The 6994-nt window shown below is 33.3% G+C and overlaps 1 protein-coding gene and 1 pseudogene across 1 annotated transcript in view; one reads left to right on the top strand and one right to left on the bottom strand.

Annotated features, from left to right (window-relative positions):
• LOC105295503 (cytosolic beta-glucosidase-like) overlaps positions 1-6994 on the bottom strand; it is a 196983-nt gene that overhangs the window by 135042 nt on the left and 54947 nt on the right.
• LOC111744141 lies at positions 875-993 on the top strand (annotated as a pseudogene).

Below are 6994 nucleotides of genomic sequence, written 5' to 3'. Positions count from 1 at the left end.
CTAAGAGTTGTATAAGGCTGTTTATAGCAGCTTTATTCATAATAGTCCCAAACTGAAAACAACCAAATGTTCATTGAGAAGGAAAAATAAGTATGTGTGTGTATAATATGTATACATTATACGCACACAATAAAAACAACTACAAACTGCACATAATAAAATGGATTAATCTAAAAAATATTACATTGAGCAAAAGATGTCAGATGCAAAATAGTACACACCAAATCATTTCCTCTCTATGAAGCACTAAAACAGGCAAAACAAATGCATGGCAGTAGAAACTGGAGTTGTGGTTACCTCTGGCCTGTGTAAGGATTAACTGAGAAGACATCCTGTGTGGATGGGATGCTTAATATCTTGAACGAGGTGGTTGTTAAATAAGTGTATACATTTGTCAAAAGTCATCTAAAATTATACCTAAAATCGATAATTTTATTACAATAAATCATGCTACAATAAAAATGACTTTGGTATTTAAAAAAAAAATTATTTCCTATGAGAAAAAAAAATGATCCCAATCAGATTTACTTTATTAAAAGTTTTTCTCTCCTAAAACAATGAGCTCCTGTCATACAGGAATGGGTGCTCAGCACTGAAAAGATGCAACACATTATCCCTGCGTGGGAGGGAACCCTTTTCTCTACCCTGTTAGGTCTGGCAGCTGGGGTTTGCAAATTAAACTGACCAAAGATTTAGAGGAGAAAAAAGTTTATTTTTGTACACACAGAACCCATCAGAAGAAGTAGCTTGCTCATTAAATGATTGAATTTGGAAGCTTATATATACCTAACTTCTTAAGGAAAAGTTACTTTAGATCGTTATTGTCAAGAAAAAACAAATTATGTATAAATTTTTATTAAAATTATTGAGGTGATTCTATGGCCATGCCATCCTGAACAAGCCCGATCCCATCTGATCTCGGAAGCTAAGCAGGGTCAGGCCTGGGTAGTACTTGGATGGGAGACCACCAAGAAAGACCAGGTGCTGTAGGCGTAAAAAATTAAAAAATAAGGGATTATAAACTGACAAAGTCTTTGCAATCTGTGAGGTCAGCCAAAGGATGCCTTGCCTAAAAAAAAAAAAAAAAAAATTGGGGCGACACTGTTTGATAAAATCAAATAGGTTGCAAGAGTACAATTCAATGTTATATGCATATTGCATTGTGGGTTCACCATCCAAAGTTAAATTTCCTTCTGCCACCAGATATTTGACCACCCCCCTTACTCCCACCTACCCCCGCTCCCATCTGGTAACCATAAATTATGTATATAATTAGTGATTTTGCCAAAATGCAGACAAGAAATTTATATATTTTATAAATATGTAGTTTATAAATTATAAATGTTTTTATTATTTATTCATAAATTTTTGCTCCATCAACAGAACAACCTGCCACATGAAAAAAATAACAAAATCAGTTATCCTTAATACATTTTGCCAACCTCCAGTCATCTAAAATTCATAGATTTATATATATTTTTCCATCGTGTCATCACGAAGGCACATTTTTCCAAAGTAGTAAATACTACATATTTTATTTAATGTTTTGTTATTTGATTAATACCTTTCAAATAACTAGACCATGGTATTTGGGGCTCTATGTTGACTTGTGCCCAGGGCTCTGTAAACGTAAGGAGAGAAAAAATAAGCATTCCATATGCCTGTAACCCTAAGATCTGCCTCTGTTCTGCAAGAATCACTTTCTTGGCAATTTGTGGAACAATCTCCTGTTTGCTTTGACAGGGCACATCATGGTCTCTGTGATGTCTCTAGACCAGTAGGGGATGAGGTCTTCTCATATTCTGTTTGCTCGTGCAGATACATGCAGATTGGAGGAGGAAATGGGGCTTCAGAGAAGGGAATTTTGTTCTTTTCATGTTATGGCTTTCTGTACTCCATAAAGCATGTAAACAAATCATTCCGTATAAAGAGAATTACTCACAGAGCAAGTCAACCTCCAAAGGTTCCTCAGCCCACAGTGGAGATAACATTTACCAATGTTAGGCAGAGAATTTCAGTGCCTCGCTCTCCCTCGTCCTTCTCCAGCCTAAACACAGAGTTTTTCCTATGCATAAGAAATTGGGGCACGGCCAGAGAAAAGAGGGGTTGGGGGGGCTGTGAGAATGGGGTGAAGAGTTAAAGAAGTACAAATTAGTAGTTGATAGATGGTCACTGGGAAGGGGAGCAGGGCAGAGGGAATGCAGTCAGCATTAATGTAATGGCTAGATGGGAAGCCAGAGGAGAGAATGAGCAATTAGGGGCATCATTTTATAAACTATATAAATGTCTAACCAATGTATTCTATATTTGAAACTAATAATTATTTTTTTTAATTTGGGGCCTTTACAGCAATTTCTGCTATACCCTCGCTCACCACTCTCAATTCTATAAAGCCTCAAGAGAAGATTGAAAATTTGTTTCTCCTATCTTAGTCTAGATCCAATTCCTAGTCATTGTTTCTACCTATCGATATTCTTTACAACCAGAAAAAAAAAAAGTACAAAGATTTATTTTGTCAGCTGTGTTAATCATTACGAATTTCCTCCGATTTTCCAGAATGGTATGATCTAATCAAGAATGCAGAACAATTTTCTCCCTTCGGTATTCACATCCCCACCGCACTGTGCCCACGTATTCCTGCCAGCAGCCTAACGGTGTTTTAAGTAGGCAAATTCACCATTTCTTGAGGGGCAGAGCATTTTTAGAATAGAGCGAGTGCCATAAGATGCTGGATTTACTGCAAACCTAGAGAAGCTTACTTCAGGCCTCCTCACTTGCACGCGTCTATTCAAAGCTCTAGAAAAGACCCTCGTGAAATATTCTCATGTGATATTTTTTTGTAAAATATGCAAAAGTGAGGCCACCACCTCTCTTCAATTTGACTTCTCCACTGCGTGTACAATCGGGTTAAGGGGATGCTGAAATGGCTATGGGCATCTCTTTTTCGAACCTAGCTAAGGGAAAGCTAACTTGAGATCCTTTTAGCTTGTGTTTAGTGGGATATAGTTTTGTGATTTGCAATCGCTTCCATCTATAATTAAGCTGTTGCTAACTTTCCAGTAAATGAATCCTCCTTTCGCCCATTGTGCATTCACCCGACATGATAATCTGAAGGTCAGAGTTGGAGATCGTACTGTGGTATGATGGTGTCATTACATTATGTTTTTTTTTTCCTCATTCATAATAAATAGTTACTTACATATCTAATTTCACATGTATGAATTTGTATGCTTTATCCTAAAGATCTCCAAAATTATATAAAGTTCTGGCCTCATGTAACCCGAATATGTTCATAATGGATGCTCTGTAAATGTTTGGTGCAGGAGTGAATGACCCTCCATAATCAGATAAATTTCAATTTATCTGCTACAGCACCTTAATATCATTAAAAAATAAAAATGCAAGGCATTAAATTAAATACTTGAATCTTTAAATATGTCAGTGTATCAGAAAAGGTTGGAAAAAACATATTCTTGAGTCAGATAGAAATGAGTTTATATCCTTCCTTCTAGTAATTTAAACTTGATCAAGTTATTCAATTTCCTTGTGCCTCATTTTTCTTACCTGCAAAATGAGTATAATAATACTTTTTAGAATTATTCTGAGAATGAAATGAGATGATACATGTATAGTACCAAATCGGAGTGCTGAGCATGCAAAAGTCATTTAAAAAATGTTAGGGCATGGTGTAGAGGTTGAGCACACACAATGTGGGATAAATTATTTTACCTCTCTGTGCCTCTATGTCTTCATCTTTAAAATGGGAATAAAAATGGTACCTAGATTATAATATGATTATGAAGGTTAAATGAGTTAATATTTCTAAAGCTCTTAGAATGGTGTCTTTGGCACAAGGTATGCTATATAAGTATATATTAAATTGTCAGCTATTTATTTATTGAAAATCTTTATTCTACTAGACCAAAACTATTCTATTAGGTAGCTGCTATAGAAGAATAATCATAACATTATCTCTGAAAACGTGGGAAGTTTATTCTAATTAAATCCACATGTCATTGTTTGGGCTGCTTGTAGTCACAGATTTATAGACAACTTTTTAAAAAGCCAAAGTTTTTAATCTATGGCAACATGTTCAGCCTTGTTACTATACATAAAGACCCCAATTATACTATTTAGTTACTGTCTTCAAAAGTATTTTTGGTAACAGTTTAAAAAAAAAAAAGTTAAAAAAAAAAAAAACTATTGTTTTCTCTGGGAACCAAGGAAGTTTAATTAAAATGCTAACATGATCAAGCAGGCTAAGAATGTTTGCTCATTATTCCAATTAAGAGTCAGTAAGATTTGATTAATATTATTCTGACTTCTTTGGGCTCTGGCAGATCTGTATATCTTCATTTAGTTATTCAACTCTAGTATATCCTATTAATTATCTCTCTCTTTACCTCTGCCTTTCTCCTCTTCAGTATAATCCTTTTTCTAATGGCCTCAAGAGCTTTTTCCTTAAAATAGTAAGAATTACTTTAAGTGCTATAGTTATTTTAGTCAAAACTTTAAATATCATTTTGAGTTAATTCATATCTCAGATTCTTCCTTTAAAAGGAAATTGTAAGTGTTTTTTTTTTTTTTTTAAATGAGACTTTCCAGGCTTGATATAATTTACTATGTAATTCGGTGTCTACCAGAAAATTAAAATGATTATTTGTGTTCCCTAGACGCAGAGAATTAGGGAATTATTGAACGGTGCTGATTTTTTTAAAAACACAGAATTGTTTAGTAATGCTTCACTTGTATGCCAAAAGGCCAATACATTAAAATAGGGACACAATTCTGTGTTGGTTTCAAGGAAATGAAGGTGAGCCAATTTAATCATCAAAGCTTGTATATTCAATATCCACCCAAAACGACATAAATGCAGTGCCATGTTTAAAACAGTAAATGAATAGGTCTAAAATCCAAAGTTACGAGTCCCAAAAAAACAATAACTTATTCTTTTATATATTTGCAATATTAAATTCTTGGCTTAATATATAATTCTGAATAGGTGTGTGAAATGGTTTTCTATGGGGGAAATGCCTTGTTAGTGCTCTTTTTCAGTCTGGTAATTTTGCTGGTATTTTAAAATATGTTATGATACCCAGAGGTTTTGGAAATGGTCACATGTTTTATAAAAATATGAAGAAATGTGAGAGAATTTTGCTGCAATTTTGGTGAAAACCGTAATTTTAAATTGAATGCCGTTTGTGTTTTTAAATTTCACCTGCATAAACATGAAAATGAAATATGAGTTTTAAAGAGAAAGGCATCTATAATTCTATTCTAGTTTTTGTGCCATAGTTTTGCACTTGTGTGTGTGTGTGCGCATGCATATGTACATACATTTTTGGTTCCTGTTCTATGAAAAAAAATCCCTTCCAACTTACACTGATATTAAGACACAGTGTATTAAACATGATTGTATAAAGAGTTCCTGATTTTTTACTCGGTTTAGTTTGGTTTTTTATTTTTGTTATTTTGTTTCCTTATTTAAGAATTAGGTAGAGAAAACAAAATATATTTACCCTTCCCCACATGCCCACTATCACTGTAACTGGAAGCACTCACACCTGGCTAATTTGTCCCCCAGGTATGCATTTGCGTCCCAGGAAAGTAGCATTCTTGACAGGGATTTTATACACAAAATGCTTTGTAACTTCATTTACCCAGGCTACATTAAATAAAAGATGGAAAGAATTATTATGACTTTAATTATTATAATTTCACATGATAAAAAAGTCTTAATTTATCCAGCTCATTACTGATGGTATAAAGAAAGGAATTCTAAGTGATAAAAGTATGTCCTTTAAGAAATGAAAAATTAAAACTCTTGAGTGATACTGGTGGCAATAAAAATTCTTCCATGAAGAGACTCAAAGGCAGCATCCTGATTCACTCTTTGATGGACAAAAGAAAAATACGATGTGATATGGTAATGCTATGATCATTTTATTTCAAAACCGATGAGAGCTAGTCACTAACTGTGTTATATCCTAATTTTTTCCTGTGCTGTGCATTCTTTACCTCATGTTTCAGCTTTAAAGTAAAATGAAGAAAATATACATCTTTCTGTGTTTATGACAGATCTCAATGAAATAATTCATATGAAATAATTAGTTAACACCTGATGGTATAAGGGTGCTTAGCAAAGGATAGATAGGTCCTATTTCAACCCAGATTTCAAAATATCACTTTTTTACCGTCTCTAACAATAGATGTCTTTTCTCCTTAAAAATCATACCTAACTTCCATGATTGTAACGTTGCAACGATGTTATCTTAATAAAAAAATTATCATTTTCTATAATTCCTTTAATTTTCCTACTCATTTGCTCTTAAATTTGTAATTATAAAAAGCACTTGTTTTTTTCTATTCCAAAATTGTATGTTCAGATTTTTATTCACTAAATGTATTCTGAAACCAAGTTCCTCTTTTTTAAATATGAAATATTTCTTCACATGTACAATTGTTTTTATGTAAACAAACTCCTTGTATTTTACTTTACCAGTAGCTGTGAAATCTACAGGTAGAAATACCATGTAAGCCACCAATTTTCCTTAATTGAGAACACAAGAAGGTTCATAATATAATTTTCTTTAGAGAGTCTTCAATTTTGTTTATAAGAAATAACATCCACTACCCTAGCCTCCTGAACTCTCAATAATTACATTAAAATCCAGGCTTAAACATTTCGGAAAGAAAATGGAATTGTGTTTAAACTTAAAGTTAGCTGGAATTAAGAAAGCGACAAGGAAAAATTGAAAGTAACAGTTTGTATACTACCCGACTATATGTTGTCTACAAGAAACTCACTTTATTATAAAGATACATATAGATTAAAAGGATGGAGAAAAAAAATACCACGAGAGTAATTATTTGTCATGGTTTAACTTAAATGTGTCCTATTGTGATGGTGCTTTATTTTAAATATGTAAATTGCATTTAAGATACATGTGCCCCTTTATCTAATCAGAGGCTGCTGAGGATCTGCTTAGCCACC

The sequence above is a fragment of the Pteropus vampyrus genome, unplaced genomic scaffold (genome assembly GCF_000151845.1).
Source record: "Pteropus vampyrus isolate Shadow unplaced genomic scaffold, Pvam_2.0 Scaffold5, whole genome shotgun sequence".
Lineage (NCBI taxonomy): Eukaryota > Metazoa > Chordata > Mammalia > Chiroptera > Pteropodidae > Pteropus > Pteropus vampyrus.
Note: the sequence above shows the minus strand (reverse complement) of the source record. Positions and strands in the feature narration are given on the sequence as shown.